We start from the raw sequence: 22,204 nt of genomic DNA, 5'->3' as shown, positions 1-22,204 counted from the left end.
CTGGGTGTGGTGGCGGGTGCCTGTAATCCCAGCAACTTGGGAGGCTAAGGCAGGAGAATTGCTTGAACCTGGGAGGCAGAGGTTGCAGTGAGCTGAGATTGTGCCATTGTACTCCAGCCTGGGCAACAAGAGTAAAACTCCATCTCAAAAAAACAAACAAAAAAAGCCCAAAATTGGCCGGGTGTGGTGGTACACACCTGTAATCCCAACTACTGGAGAGGCTGAAGCATGAGAATTGTTTGAACCTGGGAGGTTGCAGTGAGCCGAGACTGCCACTGCACTCCAGCCTGGGTGACAGAGCTAGATCCTGTATGCAAAAAAAAAAAAAAAAGGAAAGAAGACAAAGAAACTTGGTATAACTTTGATCTTCTTAATTTTTTAAAGACATGCTTTGTAACCTAATGTAATCTACCCTGGAAAATGTTCTGTGTACACTTGAGAAGAATGTATGTTCTGCTGCTGTTGGGTGGAATGTTCTGAATAGGTCTGTTAAGGACATTTGATTTTCTTCTGATTTTTAACATATGGCTAGAATATGGGGACTATGACCTCCCTAGACAGGTAATTCAGGGAATTTTTTTCTACTTTTAATTATCATGACCTCTAGTGTTTACTTCACTTAACATCTATAACTTTAGGTAAAAAGGACAAAACTCAAAACACCACGGGGGCAACAGAGACTTGAAATTCCAGTAGGACTGTAGTTTTTGTTCCTAGTGGACCAAGAGGACTTAGATGATTGTTCTGATTTTATGAATTCTCTCAGACTCTTGGAAGTAAATGTAATAGACCGTCCCTTAGATAAAATCAGACCATATTTCAGATTCTGTATATTCTGAGATGACCAAGGGTAGAGTAGGCCATTATTAAAATGGCCTGAAATGTCATGCATGCTAGACCTTTAACTACTTCTCTAGTCTTATTTAAAATCATACCTTTTTTTGCTCTATGTACTCTAGCTATACTGGCCCTAGTGTATTAATTCCTCTGATTTATAAGGTTATCTCCTACCACAGGGCCTTTTTACATGCCATTTCCTATTCTTGGAAAACTCTTTTTCTCCAATGCATTCTCTAGACTCCAAATCAATAAATAATTTTCTAGGGACTTTCCTAAACATTTAAGTGTGTGACACCTGCATTACTCATAGCAAAATGTATCTCTCCTCATAGCAAGTTTTACATTAGTTTGTAAGGCCACTTGATTAATGTTTTTCTTCCTCAATGGAATGTAAGTTCTATTAAGGCAGGTACAATGTCTGTTCTTGTTCACCAATGAAGCCCTACTGTCTAACACATAGCCTAGTTTATAATAGGCACTCAATAAATATTAGTGAAAGAAATGTGTCACCTTCACTGTGGTACTACTAGGTAGGTATTATTATATCAATTTCAAGAGGGAGCCTTCAGGCTCAAATGGGTTCATTTACTTGCCCAAGCTGCAAAGCTTGTAAATAAGAGAATTACAATTCAAGTATATGAAAAGAAATTATATTTAAATTATATTAGGAAATCCTACAAATCATTAGGAAAAAGATAGTCTAATAAAACAATTGGCAAATACTTGAATTGACACTGCATAAAATAAGACATCTAAATGGCAATTAGAATTCAAAAAGCATCTCAACTTTATTAGTCATCAAAGAAATGCAAATTGAAACCATACTGGCATACCAGTAGAATGACCAAAATTAAAAAGACAGAAAAAAAAAATCATTTGCAAAGATGAGAAACACAAAAACTCTCATAAATAAGGGACTTCAAAAAGTTCATAGAAAATGAGTATTAAGAAAAACTATGCGTATTTCAAATTTTTTTTGCACCAAAATAAACTTGTATTAACTTCTTATAACATATCTGAGCCAGGTGTGGTGGCTCACGCCTGTCATCTCAGCACTTTGGAAGGCCAAGTCAGGCAGATCACCTGAGGTCAGGAGTTTGAGACCAGCCTGGCCTGACCAACATGGTGAAACCCCGTCCCTACTAAAAATACAAAATTAGCCGGGTGAGTTGGCACATGCCTGTAATCCCACCTACTTGGGAGGCTGAGGCAGGAGAATTGCTTGAACCGGGGAGATGGAGGATGCAGTGAGCTGAGATTGCACCCTTGCACTCCAGCATGGGCAACAAGAATGAAACTCCATCTCAAAAATAAAAATAAATAAATAAATAAATATTAAAAAAATATATATATATATCTGAACAGGATCTAGTTTGAGTTGCTAAGAAGCCTAAGACATCAATTTGAAAAGAGCTCCTATCAGAGCAACATAAATTCTGCTAAAATTGAGGCAAGAACAAACATAAAATTTACAGTAAAGCTTGGGTGGAAAAATGGTGAAATTATTGATGCTTTATAAAAAGTTTATGGGCACAATGCCCCAAAGAAATCAGCAGTTTACAAATGAATAGCTAATTTTAAGAAGGGACAAGACAACATTGAAGATGAAACCCACAGCTGGAGACTATCTGCATCAATTTGCAAGGAATAAATTCATCTTGTTTATACCCTAATTGAAAAAGAATGACAATTAACAGCAGAAATGATAGCCAACATCATAGACATCTCAATTGATTCAGCTTACACAATTCTGACTTAAGAATTAAAGTTGAGCAGACATTCCACTTGACGGGTATCCAAACCATTGCATCCAGGTTGGTTGTAAACAAGACGATAGCATTCAATGGAAAATTTAAACAAGTGGGATCAGGATCCTGAAGCGTTTCTTCAAACAACTGTCACAGCGGTTGGAACATGGCTTTACCAGTACAATCCTGAAGACAAAGAAAATTAAAGCAATGGCTACCAAGAGACGGAAATAGTCCAGTCAAAGCAAAAGTGAACCAGTCAAGAGCACAGGTCATGGTAATAGTTTTTTGGGATGCTGAAGGCATTTTGCTTGTGGACTCTCTGGAGGGCCAAAGAACAATAATATCTGCTTACTATTAGAGTTTTTTGAGAAAGTCAAAGCTGTAGCAGAAAAATTCCTAGTAACGCTGCACCAGAGAGTTTTCCACCATGACAACGCTCCTGCTCATTCCTTTCATTAAACAAAGGCAATTTTGCAGGAGTTTCAAAGGGAAATCATTAGGCATCCATCTTACAGTCCTGATTTGGCTCCTTCTGGCTTTTGTTTCCTAATCTTAACAAATCAATAAGGGACACCCATTTCTCTTTAGCTAATAATGTAAAAAACACTGCATTGACATGTTTAAATTCCCAGGACCCTCAATTCTTTAGGGATAGACTAAGTGGCTTATATCATTGCTTACAAAAGTGTCTTGAACTTGATGATGATTATATTGAGAAATAAAGTTTATAATTTTTTTATCTTTTAATTCCATTTTTCCACAAACATTTTAAATTCCCCTCATATACTATTAGAGGGAACTTCAGATAGTACAACCTTTTTGAAAAATTATTTGGCAATATCTAATAAACTAAACATATGCAAACTCTGTCACCTAAAATTTCACTCATATTTATATTCTCTACAGGAATGTATTAATATATTTGCCTAAAGAGAATGTTGTAAGTAGCACAATTTGTAATTAAAACATGAAATTTGTAACAAAAATATGAAAATGCCCAAATGTTAAACTTAAGAAGCCAAACTAAAAAGTGCACATATTATATGATTCTCTTTGTATAAATTTAAATAACACGCAAAACTAATCTATGCTCTTGCCAGTCAGAATGGTGGTTAGACTAAGAAGCAGCAGAAAACAGTTAAAGGGAGCCACATAAGGGAGGTATATCAATCTGGGTCCACTCCAGAGAGAGAGTAATTTGAGCAGGAAAGTTTATTACAGGGAATTAGTAATTACATCAGAGGATTAGAACAAGGAGGGATTGGCTAGTAAGAAGTGCAGAGAAGTCTAAAGAATATAGGACTTGGCCGGGCGCTGTGGCTCATGCCTGTAATCCCAGCACTTTGGGAGGCTGAGGTGGGCGGATCAGCTCAGGTCAGGAGTTCCAGACCAGCCTGGCCAACATGGTGAAACCACAAAAAATTAGCCAGGCGTGGTGGCGGGCACCTGTAATCCCAGCTACTTGGGAGCCTGAGGGAGGAGAATCACTTGAATCCGGAAGGCAAAGTTTGCAGTGAGCTGAGATCGTGCCACTGCCCTCCAGCCTGGCGACAGAGGGAGACTGTCTAAAAAAAAAGGAAAAAGAAGAAAAAAAGGAGGAGGAGGAAGAGGAAGAAGAGGAAGAAGAAGAAGAGTAATAATAATAATAATAATAATAATAATAATAAAGGACTAGCCCGTATAAGAAGCAGCTACCACCCCTAGGGCTGAGGGCTGAGCTAGAGCACACAAAGAAGTATTCTCTTCCCACCAGGGCTGAGATCCAGACCTGCATCCAGGTGGGAAGGGTAGGAAAAAAGTGCTCCAGCGGAAGGTGCAGGACATGTGCCATCTAGATTACCAAGGAAAACTGTTCATGGGGAAGTCTGTTACCAGAGATGCTCTAAAGGAGGTTCCCCAAATACTGCTGGCCACCGTGCACTGCAGGAGGTTCCTACTAGAGAAACTGCTCAGGCTGCGAGAGCCCGGCCATTGTGCACACTAACGCGAGATTGTTTCCTCCAGCAATGTCTCTCCATCGCCCTCTATTGACAAAACGTAACATTGAGCTAACTGCGAAAGAAAATATTTAAAGGGCCCCCCTCCATTCCATTGTTACCGCGCAAGGAAAAGTGATTTTGCAGCTAAGAGGTAATAAATAGATAACCGGACAGAAGAGAAAATGCTGAACTTATTTTGATTGGTTCGAATTCAAACACACTCTTATATCCTTGTTCAAGTGCACAATCCATGGTGAAAGTTTAAGAGACGTCAAAAATTTTGTTTCGGCCAGGCGAGGTGCCTCACGCCTGTAATCCCAGCACTTTGGGATGCCGAGGCGGGTAGATCACCTGAGCTCAGGAATTCAAGACAAGCCTTGCCAGCATGGCGAAACCCCATTTCTACTAAAAATACAAAAATTAGCCGAGCGTGGTGGTGGGCGCTTGTAATTCCAGCTACTTGGGAGGCTGAGGCAGGAGAATCGCTTGAACCCGGGAGGCGGGGGTTGCAGTGAGCCTAGATGGCACCACTGCACTCCAGCCTGGGCAACAAGAGGGAAACTCCGCCTCAAAAAAAAAAAAAAAAAAAAAAAAAAAAAAAAGTGTTTCCTCTCTGTGCTTCAGCAAAAAAAGAGCAAGTCCAATAATTCCCCGACGGGCTCAAAGCGAAACCCTGTTCCTTAGAAATCCCCGAGGAAACTTCCTCCGCGAAAAACCCGCAAGTGCTGCTCTCTGGATTCCAAGAAAGCCAGTCTCACCTGCGAGGTGCAGGCAAGTGGGGTTCTGGGGCTCCGGTGCCTATTGGGGTTGCCACCACCGGGGCACTCAGATGGAGATCAGAAAAGGAAGATGAAAGTGAGGGTTCGGCTTGGGGTAGGGAACGGTGTGACGCGGGATTCAGCGCCACGTTGCTGGGTGACAGAAGGAGCACAGAAGTTGAGGGTTCACGTGCTCGGCAAAAGCAAAGATTCTATTGGTTTAAATGAAAATACTCAAAAGTAGAATTAGCGGTGAAAGAAAATACCAGTGCTTGTTTCCGACCGGTTTCGAACCGGGGACCTTTCGCGTGTTAGGCGAACGTGATAACCACTACACTACGGAAACTTACTGAGAACAGTGGTCTTCTTTCTCACTTAAAAGACTAGTCCTGAATTCTCCCTCTTTCCCTCCACACCCCCAGATAATTTTTTTTTTTTTATTATGGTGAATTGCACACTTTCACAGTTGCTATTTATAATATAAAAACTCGATGACCTAATTTAAGTTGGGGAACACTTGATAAATAATTGGTCTGTACTTTTTTGTATAACAAAATATATTTCCTAGTAGTTACTTATATAAAGAAGAGGCATAGAATTAATTTTGGAAAGGTAATTTGTTAAGATTTATGCATCTATGAATCTATGAACTAATTTTTAAACCTATTTTTAGTATTTAGATGTTCTTCCCATTGTTTTATACTTTAAAAAATACTGATTAGTTTTCAAATTTGTACCTGTTTTAATGTTTAGTTGTAACCAACTAGTAGCTTCAATGATAACTCAATTGGAAGGAATTCTATAAAAATAGAGCATTATGCTTCCCATAACAAAAATAATAAATGACTGGCTAATGGCTTAACCTAGTATAGTGTAGTATTCAGTGATCTAATTAGAAAAGAAGCTCTTTTCCTTCTAGAAATACTTGCCCACCTCCTTGCGGAAAACCCTCCCTTTCCGCTGTCTGCACTGGGATGAGAACCAGATCCATCAGGGAGATGCAGACCAGGGAGACCCTTCCTCCTGTTAACACTAGCGGGGCTGGTGGAACCCAGCCGACCATGCAGGAGGGAGGAGCTGGCAACGCCCTGAACAGTGGCAGGGGAAAGCATGCGGGTGTCAGCCTCTCTAGGGTTTGGATAAGCCGATTTCAAGTCCAGGACAGCAGAGAAAACAAAAGAGCTCTGCTCAAATTAAAAAAAAAAAAAATCTTACTGAGTTTCAAACCAAGGGTCTTTACTGTATTGGGCAAATGTGATAACCACAATACCAGTAAAACTTGCCTTTGGTCCAATGTCTCTTCCACAGGAAAAAAATAGAGGTTTTCCAGATGCCCCAGGTTCTGTAATCTCAAAGCTGCCCTTTCTTTCCAGAAACTGTCACAGTGGTGGTATATTTCTTGCCCTTGTACCTTTAGTGAACTGAAATCAACAGCCAAACTTTATCATTTTAGCAATCAAAGTATTCACCCATGAGCTCAATTTCTTTGCAAACGCCAGGCAAGAAAACCTCAATTAGATAGAGGAGTAGGGAGCAGATGATTTGGCTTTTTTAAAAAATTCTACTACAGTGTCCTAATCTTATCTATGCAACTTGTTCTGATCTTCACCTTTCTAGTGCCAGAAAATGAGCCTTTTAGGAACCAGGACCTGTAAGACTGAGCTCTTGGGACTATTAGCATTTGCTGCAGAGCAGGGAAGCTTCAGGATGAGATATACTGGGGAACAGGCACAAGGTTACAAGATTGTACCCTATGTCACAAATAATTATTTCTCTGGAATGTGACAGTTCAATGTTATTTGATTTAGAAAAGGAGGATAAAATGCTAGTATATTTTTTCTTTTCTTTGTTCTTCTCTCCCTTTTCACTGTCTTCCTCAATCTACTTTCACTGCACACTTAGAAGCAAGCTGCCTTCCCCCAGACTGCATATAAACACCACAAACTCTCTGTGCTTAGAGATGGTGGTTGGGCTGCCAGACCAGTCTGGAGAAAGTCTGTGCTTACTTTTTCCCCTACTTAGTATTCTTTCTTCCATGGGTGCCAGGAACAGAAAGCCCCTTCTCACCTTGAGATCATGTGAGCTGGTAGCAGCTGGATCATGAATAATTGGAATGCTGTGGGTAACAACTGAAAGAAAGACTGTAATTCCCAATTAACAAATTAGACTGTATTTCCCAATTAACAAATCAAGACCAGATTAGCAGCAACAATGATCTTTAAAAATATTGTTAAAGGAAAAAAGAAAGAAAAAGATAAAAAATATTGTTAAACTGGACATAGTGGTGTACCTGTAGTTCTAGCTACTCTGAAGACTAAGTAAATCAGGAAGATCCTTGAGCCCAGGAATTTGAGGCTGCATGTGCAATGATTGTGTCTGTGAAAAGCCACTGCCCTCCAGCCTGGGCAATATAGGGAAACACCATCTCTAATTTAAAAAAAAATTGTTGTAAACACATTTATTTCTTATTAATTAAAATAAATTATTGGCTGGGCGCAGTGGTTCACGCCTGTAATCCCAGCACTTTGGGAGGCTTAGGCGGGATGATCACTTGAGCCATAAGTTTGAGACAGCCTGGGCAACATCGCCAGACCCCCATTTCAATTTTTTTTAAAAAAGAAAAATAAATTATTGAGCTACAAACAATGTGCCAGACAATTGTGACCCTATGTTGTCACTAGGAGTGCCAGAGACATGCAGGACAAGATTACACAATCCTAACTCTCAAGGAGAAGAAAGAGGCACACAAGCAGTCAATATGCCATAAGCAAAAACTGGAGCAACAGACGTACAGATTGCGGAGAATTTGGATGGGAGTATAGAGAGGAGGCATCTCCCCAGTCCTTATGAACTGGCAGGGCAGATGTGGCAGGGATCTTTGGAGCCAAAATATCGGGGTACAATTCCTTCCTCTGCCACTTTCTCATCATATGTAGGATTTTAGGCAAGCTCTTTGGCTTCTTCATGACTCTATCCGAGTTGGTAAAATGGATACGGAAACAGTGTCTACCTCATAGAATTATAAACTCAATTAAGAAAAACTCCCTGAAATGTTTCAGACAGTGCTTAACTTACAAAAGTAGTTACTGCTTTTATTTTTAGAATTACTTTTAGCCTTGTCAAGCCTCTTTAGTCAAGATCTATCCTTGTCATTTCCGGTTTACATTTGAGCAAGTTAAGGCTTAGAACAATGTATTGAGGTTATGCTAGCTAGGAAGGGACACTACCAGGTGTGTTTGTCTCCAGAACTGGTGTTTTTGACCACCATGCTATACTAGGTAGTTTTATAAACCTCTGTTTATGGCACACACACAAAAAAATGATTATAGAGAATATTATGGACCTCCTTATTTCCATGATCCTACTTCAACAGTTAGGCTCTCCTCCCTCTGCCAACCCCCATGATAATTTAAAGCAAATTTAGACATTTTCATCTAGCAACAGCTTTTTTTGTGGCATTTTCGTAGCATATGCTTCCATCTGACTTTGTAGTTAATGAGGAAATTTGTTGAGCTCTTCTCCACTGGGCGGGAGAGATGCCATGCAGGGAGTCCTAAGCTTCCTATTGTCCCTCAGATCAGTAAAGAAGACCAGCCCTAAGCTGCTGACCACAGGTTCATGGGACTCTTCTGAGGGAATGTGAAGCCCAGAACTTATGCTAGTGATTCTCCAGGTGGACTATCCCTAAGATTCCCTGCCATACCCTCTTCTAGTGCAGAGGGTCTCTGGTACGGTTAAGGCTTGTGGAAGTCTTAATTTTTAGAGCTTCCAGGTGATTCTGAAGCTCAGGATCTTTGAGAAGTAAGATTTTGACAATGCTTTCATTAATGACAAATTTGTTTCATCTTAAAAAAGAAAACTTCACCCTTATATGTGTGGAGGAGGACACTATAGTGAAATTAAGGAAAACAAAAATCAAATTATCTGCTCCCTCCATCTACCTGAGGTTTTCCTGCTTGGTATTTGCAAAGAAATTGGGCGCATGGGTGAATACTTCGATTGCTATAAATAGTAGAGTTTGGCCGTTGATTTTAGTACACTAAAAGTGCAAGGGCAAGAAACATACCACCACCTTGACAGTTTCTGGGAAGAAACTTAACTGCACCTTCTGGACCCAATTCGCGTGGCGCAGTGGCGGAAAGAGGCGAACGAATCTGCAGCCCCAGCTCCGCCTTCCCGGTCCCTGCACACCCCGGCAGCCTCTGCGCGGTTTTTCCCGCCCCCACCACCCGCCGCCACACAAAGACGCTGCGTCCTGGCGGTTAGCCGGGGCTTAGTCTAGGCGGGGCAGGGTTGTCTGGGAGACCAGACGGCCACCAGGTCACCCAGGTGGGAAGGGAAGAGAGGTTCGCCGCTGCCTCGGGCCTGGGCCTGGCCGGTGGGAGACACAGCAAGGACTCTGGGAGCCTGCAGAGCAGAAGCCGCCGCGGGACCGGGCCTCCGCCTCTTCCTTAGGTCCAAGACCAGAGGGTCTGCAGGGCCCCAGAGCAGCTGGCCGCGCTCCGCTTCCCACCGCGCTCTCTGCTGAAACTCATGTGGATTGTTTATCCTTGTTTTGCTAAATTTCTTTATTTGCTGTAACAGTTTGGGGGGGGTGTGTGTGTGTAATTTTCAGGGTTTTCTATATATAAAAATCACGTCACGGCCGGGCTTAGTGGCTCACACCTGTAATCCCAGCACTTTGGGAGGCCGAGGCAGGAAGATCGCTTGAGCCCAGGAGTTCGAGACCAGCCTGGGCAACATAGCGAGACCCCAGTCTCTAAAATTTTTTTTTAATTTTATTTTTTATTAGCCGAGCGTGGTGGCACGCGCCTGTGGTCCCAGCTACTCCGGATGATGAGGCAGGGTAATCGCTTGAGCCAGGGAAGTCGAGGCTGCAGTGAGGCATAATTGCTCCACTGCACTCCAGCCTGGGTGACAAAGAGAGATCCCATCTCTCAAAAAAAAGTCATGTTATCTGTGAACATAGATAATTTTACTTTTTCCTGGCCAATGCTGTGCTGAATGACATGGTGAAAGTGGGCATCCATTATTCCTGATTGTAGGAGAAAAATTTTCAGTCTTTCGCTGTTGAGAATGATATTAGTTGTATGTTTTTCATAATTGGGCATTATGTTGAGGAAGTTTCCTTCTGTTCCTGGTTTAAATTGTGTGTGTGTGTGTGTATGTGTTTGTGTGTTTTGACAGGGTCTTGCTCTGCCACCCAAGCTGGAGTGTGTGTATGTGTGTGTGTGTGTTTTGACAGGGTCTTGCTCTGCCACCAAGCTGGAGTGTGTGTATGTGTGTGTGTGTGTTTTGACAGGGTCTTGCTCTGCCACCCAAGCTGGAGTGTGTGTATGTGTGTGTGTGTGTTTTGACAGGGTCTTGCTCTGCCACCCAAGCTGGAGTGTGTGTATGTGTGTGTGTGTGTTTTGACAGGGTCTTGCTCTGCCACCCAAGCTGGAGTGTGTGTATGTGTGTGTTTTGACAGGGTCTTGCTCTGCCACCCAAGCTGGAGTGTGTGTGTGTGTGTGTGTGTTTTGACAGGGTCTTGCTCTGCCACCCAAGCTGGAGTGCAGTGGCCGTGATCTTGGCTCACTACAGCTTGGACCTCCAGGGCTCAAGCAATCCTTCGACTTCATCCTGCCAAGTAGCGAGGACCACAGGTGTACACCACCACATTTAGAAGTCCCTGAGAAAATTGTCTTGGAGGAAAACTCCTTTTCCAAGGAAGCCAGTCTCACCTGTGAGGAGGGATCCTGCTCGCCCCAGGCGCCTACTCAGACACCATGGGAAATGGGGAGTGGGGCTCAGAGCGGGCAGGCTTTTTTTTTTCCCCTCCGAACTCCTGAGTTCCAGTTATTTGCCTGACTCAGCCTCCCACAGTGCCGGGATTACAGGTGTGAGCCACCGCACCTGGCAAAAAGGTGCTGAATTTTGTCAAATACTTTTTCTGTATCAGTTAAGATGATTATAGTTTTTTTTCTCTTCATTCAGTTAATGTGGTATATATTGCATTGACTTTTGTATGCTGAATCATCCTCACATTCCAGGAACAAATCCTACTTGGTTATGGTATATAAACCTTTCAATACTTCGCTAAATTCAGTTTGCCAGTATTTTTTTGAGGAATTTTGCGTGAATATTCATAAGGGATATTGCTCAGTAATTTTCATTTTCTGTAATGTCTCTGCCTAGCTTTGGTATCAGGATAATGCTAGCCTCATAAAATGAGTCGTAAATATTCCCTCCTCTTTGATTTTGTGGAAGAATGTAAGAAAGATTGGTGTTAATTCTTTAAATTTGGTAGAATTCGATAGTGAAGCCATCTGGTTCTGGACTTTTCTTTGCTGGGATATTACTGATTACTTCTTGGATATTTTTACTAGTTATAGATCTATTCAGATTTCTGTTTATGATTAAATTTTGGTAGATTGTGTGCTTTTAGGAGGTTGTCCACTTCATCTAGGTTATCCGATTTGCTGGCATGTAATTGTCCATAGTGTTCTTTAATAATCCTTTCTTCTGCAAAATTGGTAGTAATGCCTCCACTTAAATTGCTGAGTTTAGTAATCTGAATCTTCTTTTTCCCTTGGTCAATCTTGCTAAATGTTTGTCAATTTCAGTGAACTTTTCAAACAGCCAACTTTTCGTTTCATTAGTTTTCTTCATTGTTTCTGGTCTGCCCTTACTGATGGCTTGCCTTTTCTAACAGCCTGTCCTATGGATTTAGCACTTACTAGATAGCCCACAGTTGCATCAGCCAATTCCTTGTTCAAAAAATCAATCTCTCCCTCATGTAAATGTCTATGTTGATGATTCTACTTAAACTGAACATACCCACCTAACCAGCACATGGCTCAACAGCATCTCTGGTCCTTTTCTAGTCACTATCCACTCTTCCCAGAGGGAATCACTATTCTGACTTCTAACAGCTGAAGGGAGTCTTGCTAGCTTTGTAATTTAAATCAGTGGAACCACAGAATGCATCCTGTTTTGTGTCTGGTTTATTTTGGTCAAGTTTGTAAGGTTCATACATGCAGTTGTAGATTGTTCTTTCTTACTGGAACTGATTATTCTATGCAAACTTATTCATGTGATGGCTGGCACTTGGGATGTCTCTAGTTCTTTTGGGTATTATGAATAGGTTGCTGGGCAATCTAGCAAATATATTTAGTGAACACAGCTACTCATTTGTGGTAGGCAAATATCAATCAGGATGTGATATTGTTGATTTTATAAGTGAAAAGTCTGAGAGATATGAAAGGATTACAGACAAAAAAAACAAACAAAAAAAACCATCATGTGAACAGGAAATGTTTCCAAACCTGAATTGTCCAGACATACACATACCATCCTCCACTTGGAGGGAATTCTACCGACATGTTTCATGGTATAATGGTTATCACACACTTGCCTAACACACAAAAGACCGCTAGTTCAGAACTGGGTGGAAACATTGTACCTTTTCCTCACTCCTAGATTATCAAACGCATAAAACAACTTACATTCTCCCTCCTTCATCCAGAGCCATCTCAAGAACCTCTGTTCTCCTTCCTTTATCCTGAGCAAGCTGAAGCTCACATCACCAGCGCCCTCCTCTCCCGCCATGCTCTGCAATTGCCTGCCTGCTCTGAGCCCCACCCCACTTTCCCATGGTGTCTATCTGAGTAGGCACCTGGGGCGTGCTCACCAATGAGACTGGCTTCCTTAAAACAGCAAGAGTTGGACTTGTGAGTTTCCATCCAAGATAATTTTTTCAGGGATTTCTAAGAAGGAAGAGGGTTCTCCTTTCAGCAAAGCAGAGAATTGGACAATCCGCTCTTTACCCCTAAGCACAGAGAGGATTTTTCATAAAATAGGTGAGTGGACACTTAGAAACAAATCAATTTCTCTTCTCTTTTATAATTTAAGATTGTGTCACTTAAAGTTTGCCATTTAAAGTTTCATTGTAGTAAAGAAGACAATTCCATAACTTTCTTTTTCCTCTATAATCAACATGTAACTCCTTACCCAATTGTTTCAATAAACTCTCCATCCAAATTATTGTAGTTTCTGTATGTACTTATGAATGAATGAATGAGAAAGAACCTTGCTTTGTCACCCAGGTTGGAGTGCAGTAGCACGATCTTAGCTCATCGCAGCCTCGAACTCCTGGACTCAAACAATCTTCTTGCCTCAGCTTCCCAAGTAGCTGGGGCTTCAGGCATGCACAACCATGAGTACCACCATGCTGGTCTCTACTTTTTTTGTAGTAGAGATGAGGTCTCACTATGTTGTCCAGGCTCTGATTACCTTTTTTTTTTTTTTTTGAGATGATGTCTTGCTCTGTTGCCCAGGCTGGAGTACAGTGGCATGATCTTGGCTCACTGCAACCTCCGCCTCCTGGGTTCAAGCAGTTCTTCTGCCTCAGCCTCCCAAGTAGCTGGGATTACAGGTGCCCACTACCATGCCTGGCTACTTTTTTTGTGTTTTTAGTGGTGACGGAGTTTCACCATGTTGGCTAGGCTGGTTTCAAACTCCTGACCTCAGGCGATCCGCCCGCCTTAGCCTCCCAAAGTGCTAGGATTACAGGTGTGAGCCACTGCACCTGGCCTATTACTTGTTTTGATAACAACAAAAAACAGCAAAATCTTGTGGGAGGTTGGAATGTAACCAAACAGCTTAGCTCCAAACCATGTTTTAAAAACTTTGTTTCTTTCCTTCTTTCTCCCCAGTTTCTAGACATAGCTTTGAGACAAACTGCAGATGTGTTTTCTTTTGTCTTGAATTACTGCCTTGGAATGGGCATTAAAACTGCCTTCCCTTTCCCATATTATGCTCCCATGCCTTATGCTCATTTATTTACCTGGATGCTTGTTAAACTCATACCATGCCCTCTTATCTGGTCATATATTTCCTTAGAAGCTTCAGGGGCTGAATCCTGATGCAGACCAGGCATCTCCAGAATTATCTCTCCAGTAGGAGATTAATTCAAGGACAATATTCACTGTTGGCTAGAGATTATCTGCTAGATTGACCATCATTAATTTGTAACTTGATTGGGCCTACGTGTCACTGGCCCCTTCACCAGTTGAAACAATAATTCAAGATAAGCCATCAGAATGAGACACCCACTGGGCACCTCCTGCCTCTTGCCCCTCTGCATTACAAGCTCCTCTTCTTAAAATGTTTGGCCTCTCTCTAGAAATTGAAGAGTGGCAACTTTTGGCCGGCCACACTCCCTGTTGCTAGCATGGATAATAAAACTCACTCTGTTTTTAATTATACCTCATTCTTGTTCTTTTGGCTTTTTTCTACAAGTGACAATCAGCCAGACCCTCTTTTGGCTACAGGAAGACTTTGATAAAGAGAACGCCTGAGCTCAATCTTGTGTGTTTTAAGGAAACAGAAAAAAAAGGAAAAGAAAAAGTCTTTTCCTGCCTTGTACCTCTGTCTAAATAAAAAGAGAGGCAGCTTCCTCACAGAAAAATATCGCTGATCTTAAAACCAAATTCAAAGAACTGAAAAAGGAAGTTTCTAGTGTTCCACTTCTGTGAATTTGGCCCAGAAAAATCCACAGAGAAGGTGTTAAAGTCAGAGAATTTATCCTGCATCCCTCAGGAAGCCCTAGAACCAAACAAAGCTCTCCCTAAAGGGCTGAAATCAGGCCATGAGGGTTGTGGGGGTGACAGAGCCGTGTAAGCTCTCTGGTTTCACAGGTTTAGGTCACTGCTGACAGATTCAATTACTATGGGAGGACATTTCATTCATGTCTAATTTTCATTCAGTTGGATGATTCTCCCAAATCCGTCATTCTTTACCATAAGTTTACTCATTGTTTTAGATTTACCGCAAGGCACTTTCCCCTGGGAATTTTTCTGAGACCACAGTGAGTTAGGTATACTTCCTGTGTTTTGATTTGTCATACTAAAAATCTTAAAAGTATGAATTTCTACATGAAATGAAGGTAAGATCGTTTATTTTATTTATTTATTTATTTATTTATTTATTTATTTATTTATTTTGAGACGGAGTCTTGCTCTGTTGCCCAGGCTGGAGTGCAGTGGCGTGATCTCGGGTCATTGCAAGCTCTGCCTCACGGGTTCATGCCATTCTCCTGTCTCAGCCTCCCTAGTAGCTGGGACTACAGGCGCCCATTACCACACCTGGCTAAGGTAAGATCTTTATCTTAACAATCTAGGTCTTAGATTTCACTGTATGGGCATTAAACAAGTGTTTATTTCTGTATAGCCTTTTTGACGACTACCCAGCAATTCCACTTCTACGAATGTCTCTCAGTGAAATTCCAGCTTAGCTCTGTAGTGGCTTCATAGAATCTAGTCACTGCAGCAACTTCAGGCAGCAGAGAGTTGGGGTAACCTGCATGTCCATCACCAGAATGAGTAAATATTGCAGTGAATACAAGTTTGTATGAAGTTTCATGTTCTGCGGGAGTCACAGCTAATGAAGCAGATGTATATATACCACAACAGGTGGAGTTTTCAGTGCAAAGTAAAATCTAAGAAACAAAATATATTATCAGGATGTACAGTACAATACCAAAATTAAAATTACAGAGTTACACAAAATACAGTGGGTGAGGCAGTAGCTGAATGACTAATGCCAGAGGGAATGGTGGCAAATTGTGTGAGGAGGGGAAGAAACTAAGTTAAATTATCTGACTGGCATGCTTGCCACCTCTTGGAAGACACCTGATTACACTCAGTCCCCTGCCGTCTTGCTGGCCAGGAAGATAACTGGTCACAGGTGGTCCCCTCACCCCACCTCATTCCACAGTCTCTTATGGCAAAGCGTTTCCTTGACAGAAAATGCTAAAGGTCTCCAAAGCCCCTCCCTTTGCATCCTGGTTTCTAAAAAGTCTTTTTTTTTTTTTTGTAATCAAGAGGTTAATGTTTGGGTGTATTGGAAGGATACAGAAAAAGGCATAGGACAGTATGGACAATGGTATTGAAATAAAATTCCTCCTTATTCTGCCTGAAGTTTCCTGACATGATGACATGGTATTTGTGAGGATTTGGGTCACTGGGCGAAAGCCTTCCTTTGTCTTGAATCATGGATTTTGGGTATTGTTGGTTTTGATAAATGGAATACAGAAGGAAAGAAAAAAAGGGCCACAAATATGAAAATGCTCTAAAAGAAAAAATAGTTTCACAATACTGAATGCAAGCCATTCAGGAAATGTCCATTTCAAATTTTAAAGATAGCTCCTAGGTGTATGGTGGTTTTTGTAATGTAGTGGTTGTCACGTGTGCCACCCACGCGAAATGGAAACTGGGCAGAAATATTCCCTTATGGGTCTCTCTCTCTCCCTCTCTCTCTCTCTCTACTTCAGCTTGGATAATTTCTTGTTTCACTAAACTCAACTCGAGTTAAGGGTGTGAATACAGAGTTGTTCTAAAAGGAGTATCATGTAGGTCCCTATCTTTGCCCTGCCCCGGGGGTTGTAGGTGGCTTGACTATGCAGCTTCTAACTTGGCGTTAAGAGACTAAGGTCTCTTAAACTCAGGTCTGGTGCCTAAAAAATATGTCTTTATTCCCTTACAGGTCTAGGGGTCAGAAATCTGCAATCAGTTTCAGTGGACCAAAATGAAAATGTCAGATAGGGTTTCTAACACCCTCCAGAAGTGCCAGAGGTGAAGCAGCTTTCCTTGGTCTTTCCAGGTTCTACAAGGACATTCCTTGGCTCATACCTCCTCCTCTCATTTTCAAAGTCAGCAGCGTAGTATCCTGATTCAAGATCACATTGTCTTCCTTTTCTTTGTAGCCAAATCTCCCTCTGCCTCTCTCCTCTGGTGACAATGGCTGGGGTCTTGACTTGCCAAGGTAACTGTCGTTGGGGAGCAGAGAGTGGGATCCGCAGTGTTCTGGTGACTGTTGGGATCTGGGCGCGAGGAAGGAGAGTGGCTCTCATGATTCTCTGCATTCTCAGTGCCCCGTGGCCCATACTGGTCATTTGGGTATAGTTTTACTGAATTTTGCAGATCTGGAAACATAGAAGGGACTGGGTCTCCAAACTTGGACTGCCCCTGGCCTGAAAGGTCTGGGCTCAGGACTCCGAGCTCAAGTCAGTCTGTTCACCCAACCCCTAAGCCACTGCATCCAGGTGAGGAGTTGGGCCCGAGCACCACAGCGCAGGTAGGGTTGGTAAGAGCCAAAGACTGGAGTCCCAGGGACTGTGGGGCTGGGCTGGTGGGGCCACTGCTACCACCTAAGCAATACAGGCCGCCTGGAAGACCGAAGGCGGAGTTCGCTGATGCGGAAGCCAAGACACAGGGCAGTAGGAATCCGCGCCATTTCTTGTGATGTCACCTGAACCCTTGGCCGGTAGGTGCCTCTCATCCATTCGGAAGACAGGGCTCCAGCCACCGGCAGCTCTGAAAGAGTTTGAAGAATTTATTGTTCACAGATGGTATTTAAATGGACTTATTTCTAAAAGTCACATTCCTTTATTACCTATTTGTTATTAGAAGTACCCATTTTCATATGTGTTTAAAACTATTTGTGTCTCAAATTCTCAGGAGATTGATGCACTCCAGTTTATTCTTTTTGGCATATGTTTTTACTCATAAATTAGGTTAAACTTCATACTTGTTTAATAAAATTTAGTTATTTGGTTACATTAAAATATTTGTATCCAGATAAGAAGTCTCTTCCTTCTCCTATGCTTTTTTGGAATTTAGAGCATATCTGAAATAAAATTAATTTACATTTTATTACTAATTGATTATATGCCATCAATTAATATTATTTCAACTGTCCCTTACTGTAAGCCAATTAGATTATACCTTTTTTCTTTAGTGTTTTTGGATTTATTAGTATTGATCTGTGCTATTCTGTTATGTTTTTTAGTTAAAGAAAAATTATTCATGACACTAGCTAAACATGGTAAGGCAGATTTTATTCAAGGGACTACTATAATGGAGTTTTGCAGTAGGGGAGATCAGGCTTAACTCCAAATACAAAAGAACAAGTGAAGGTTTATAGCAAAGGTTCAGGGTGGGGGTTAATGGCTGAAAAATTACTGAGAAGTAGGGTAATTCTTTGCTAAACTGATCTAACAGATTTTTTTTTTTTTTTTTTTTTTCTAAAGACAGGCCAGGAAGGCCAGGCACCGTGGCTTACCCCTGTAATCCCAGCACTTTGGGAGGCTGAGGTGGGTGGATCACCTGAGGTCGTGAGTTCAAAACCAGCCTGACCAACATGGAGAAACCCTGTCTCTACTAAAAATACAAAATTAGCCAGGTGTGGTGGCGCATGCCTGTAATCCCAGCTTCTCGAGAGGCTGAGGCAGGAGAGTCGCTTGAACCTGGGAGGCAGAGGTTGCAGTGAACTGAGATTGCGCCATTGCACTCCAGCCTGGGCAACAAGAGCAAAACTCTGTCTCAAAAACAAACAAATAAGCAAACAACAACAACAACAAAAAGCCAGGAGGCCAGGGTATTAGATATCAAGGTGAGACATAAGGAATTTGATAAAATATCTAGGGTGATCAGACCAAGGGTGAAGATTTTTCACTAAACTTAGCAGGATTCTTGCTAAAACTAGAATAAGTGAACCAAAGAGAAAAACCCATGGTCTGGGCTTTCAGTACTTACAAAGGAGGCTGACTAGAGTTGGGTCAAGAAGGTCTTTGCCACTTTATGCAAGTAACTGAGTTTCCTTTAATGGTGGCAATCTCAACATTCCCTTGGAAAATAAATCCACATCTGAAATGTGAGTGAATTTGGATAAATCATATTCAGAAATCAGACACCCATCAACTCGCAGCTGCTCCAGCATATGAGAGCTGTTCAACAGGGACATGTGCAAGTGGTGGTATCCCCTCCTCTTAGGCCTAATCTGCCAGTGAGGTTGGGGATGAACAGGGGCCCAGTCATCTGTTTGCAGAAATGAAACCCTAGGGTGCAGTCAGAGAGACTTTTCCTCCGCTCTTTTGTGGTACTTTGCGCCATCATCATTCTGTGGGTTCGGTCCTCCAGGACATGCCTGAATATAAGGTTCTCACATACCTGGCCCTCATCTGATTAAGGACAGAAGTACAGGGTCCTTCTTCCTGATCCACCCAGGTCTATTAAAGTTCAAGCTAAAAACCCTTTCCCAGAGAAAGCCTCCAAGTGCCCCCCAGCACGGGGGCAAGGAGGAGTTTAATGTACAAGGGGTGAGAAAGAGGGTGGGGAGAGGAGAAATTGCCTCCCCCAATCTCTCCTTCCCCATGGGGTCCCTTCTGCATCCTCACTCCTGGCATTAGAGACCAAGGGGACAGAAGCTGGGATAGGGCCCTGGATTGCCTTCCCTAAAAAGATGTCCTTCAAAGCTTTGCCCAGTGCATCCTGTTGCCCCTGAGGTATATAACCCAGGGTGGGTTACCTTTCAGGGTCCCTTAGGTGTGGTGCAAATGGGGAGCATGCAGTGGAGACTGCATCCACCCTGGCAGTTTTCTTGAACCTTGGGGGACTGGCTTGCTGTGCATCTTAGGCTTCTGTTGTCTCTTACTGCCTATCTGTGAATAATAAACCTGATTCATATAACTTGTGGCATGTGAATGTAGTCTGTCTCATCTGACTGAGGCAATTAGTAAAACTGCAGCCCAGGATGCTGTGGGTGGAAATGTTCTGATTCCCGGTGGTTAGCACAGTGATGATTTTTGCTATTCTTCATGCAGTGAGAGTTCTTCTTTGGGACGGGTAATTAGTGAACCTGCTTCATAAAATTGGTATAGCAGTAGGGTCTGGTCTGACAGAACCATGACTTATGGGCTAAGAGGGAGGGGCAATGCCCTTTAGTACTCAGTCCAGGGCAGAGGGCTGCAGGAGCCAGACATGCTTCAGGATGTTTTATGGGGAAGGAGGAATGATAAGTGGGACATATGTCACCTCCCCACAGATGTGAATGAGCTGGCTGCATGAATTGAGGCAGAGAGAAAGGAATATGGAAACAGAGGAATATGCAACTCTGTCCTCTAGCTTTGGGACACATATGCGATTGCTCATTCTCCAGGATGGAGATCTTGGGAAATGGATACTCAGACCCTAAGACACCCAAGAGGCTATAAGAAGAGTCTCTGAGGCACTTAAGAAGGAATGAATGTGCATGACGCAGCCCATCTTTACCCAGCAGTGCAAGAATGTTGGGGTAGCTCAGCAAGAAATCATCAAAATGCTCTCCTTCACAGAAAGACAAATTAGTGATCTCAAGGACAGCTATGGGCAAAAACCAAGAGAAGACATGTTTTCTTGGCTATCTCAGGTAGTTGATGAGGAGTGGCAGAACATTCTGCTGTCATGAAAAGAATGGCACAGCCTGGGTAGATTGGCTCACAACCCAGTGTTGCAGCAGATGTTCAGGGTGATCCAACGAGCCATGGCTATAGATCACCATGCCCACAACCTGGAATCTTTTCTTATTTGGTTGGTGTCTAGCATTCTAGGCTCTTTTCCCATCCAGGGTGGTTTGCCTAACCTTCCATTGTGCCCTTGGCAGTCAGGACATGAGGCTGTCACAGCCTTGTGCAGGGTGGCCCCAGGCTGATGGCTATCCAACCTCCAGAAGGGAGAATTGGATGATACAATATTATCTAGTTGCAATATTGATGATTTAATAGACCAGAGCCCTTGGCCCGGCATAACCAATTGATTTTACTTCTTCCCCTTGGAATAGCCTTTGGCAAGGCCATTGAAAAACTTTATCATACTTTGCTAGCCTGGCAGCAGAATGGGGATCAAATTTGACAAATTTAATCTGTCAATTAAATACAAAAGGCTAACTTGGGAGGAGGCAATCCAAGGGCTGGTAGTGGGGCTGCCTCCAAGTGCCCCTACTCCACAGACTTATTTAGGTTCCTAAATAAGAGGTTGATGGCCTCCCCACATCTGATACATGCTACTGGAACCAATCAGAGGGAGGCCCTTGCAGTTTACAGAATCAACAGGTGCCAGTCATGCAGGAGGACTAGCTTGTTATGAATCTTAGGCTTCTGTTGTCTCTTGCTGCCTATCTGTAAGTAATAAACTGCTTTATATAACTTGTGGTGTGTGAGTATGTGCTGTCTCACCTGACTCAAGCAATTGGTAAGACTGTAGCCCAGGAGGCAATGGGTGGAAGCATTCTGACTCCTATTCCTGATGGTCCACATAGTGATAATTTTTGCTAATGACCTCATTTTTGAATCCATTTGATATCCTTTGGTCTTCATTTTACTTGCCTTCTTGATATTTACACTTCCTAAAACATTTCCCATGGCATCAATGACACCAAATCCTTTTTTCCTTACAAATTCTCTCCTGTAAGGCCAACCGCAAGCTTTAAAAGATGACATTTTTCGGCGGGGCGCGGTAGCTCACGCCTGTAATCCCAGCACTTTGGGAGGCTGAGGCGGGCGGATCACGAGGTCAGGAGATGGAGACCATCCTGGCACACACGGTGAAACCCCGTCTCTACTAAAAGTACAAAAAAAAAAAAAAAAAAAAAAAAAAAGCCAGGCGTAGTGGCGGGCACCTGTAGTCCCAGCTTCTCCAGAGGCTGAGGCAGGAGAATGGCGTGAACCCGGGAGGCGGCAGAGCTTGCAGCGAGCGGAGATCGAGCCACTGCACTCCAGCCTGGGCGATAGAGCAAGACTCCGTCTCAAAAAAAAAAAAAAAAAAAGACATTTTTCAGGGCTGGGCGTGGTGGCTCATGCCTGTAATCCCAGCTTTGGGAGGCCAAGGCGGGCAGATCACGAGATCAGGAGTTTGAGACAGGCCTGGCCAATGTAGCGAAACCCTGTTTGTATTAAAAATACAAAAATTAGCCCCATTGCACTCCAGCCTGGGCAACAGAGTGAGACTCTGTCTCGAGAAAAAAAAAAAAAAAGCAATTTTTCAAGTGTTAGTCTTGGCCCTTTTTCCCCTCTCAGTTT

At 42.6% G+C, this 22,204-nt stretch overlaps 2 long non-coding RNA genes and 1 other non-coding gene across 7 annotated transcripts; 1 reads left to right on the top strand and 2 right to left on the bottom strand.

Moving 5' to 3' along the window:
- Window positions 1-1,603: 1,603 nt before the first annotated feature.
- On the bottom strand, window positions 1,604-4,573 carry LOC135970682 (uncharacterized). Its single transcript, XR_010586479.1, has 2 exons — window positions 4,464-4,573; window positions 1,604-2,774 (listed from the first exon to the last, which is right to left on the bottom strand). It is a non-coding gene; the product is annotated as an uncharacterized lncRNA (long non-coding RNA).
- A 1,028-nt stretch (window positions 4,574-5,601) lies between these two features.
- TRNAV-AAC (transfer RNA valine (anticodon AAC)) lies at window positions 5,602-5,674 on the bottom strand. The gene has a single exon. It is a non-coding gene; the product is annotated as a tRNA-Val (tRNA).
- Window positions 5,675-9,546: 3,872 nt separating this feature from the next.
- LOC135970681 (uncharacterized) lies at window positions 9,547-19,836 on the top strand. Of its 5 annotated transcripts, none has more exons than XR_012434117.1 (3): window positions 9,547-13,169; window positions 15,318-17,634; window positions 18,401-19,836. It is a non-coding gene; the product is annotated as an uncharacterized lncRNA (long non-coding RNA). The 5 variants fall into 5 exon arrangements; XR_012434116.1 differs by lacking the exon at window positions 18,401-19,836 and having other exon boundaries at window positions 15,342-15,464; window positions 16,855-18,018; XR_010586478.2 differs by lacking the exon at window positions 18,401-19,836 and having other exon boundaries at window positions 15,318-15,464; window positions 16,855-18,018.
- Window positions 19,837-22,204: the final 2,368 nt, after the last annotated feature.

This window comes from Macaca fascicularis, chromosome 4 (genome assembly GCF_037993035.2).
Source record: "Macaca fascicularis isolate 582-1 chromosome 4, T2T-MFA8v1.1".
Lineage (NCBI taxonomy): Eukaryota > Metazoa > Chordata > Mammalia > Primates > Cercopithecidae > Macaca > Macaca fascicularis.
The sequence above is the reverse complement of the archived record's forward strand: the minus strand, read 5'-3'. Positions and strand labels throughout refer to the sequence as shown.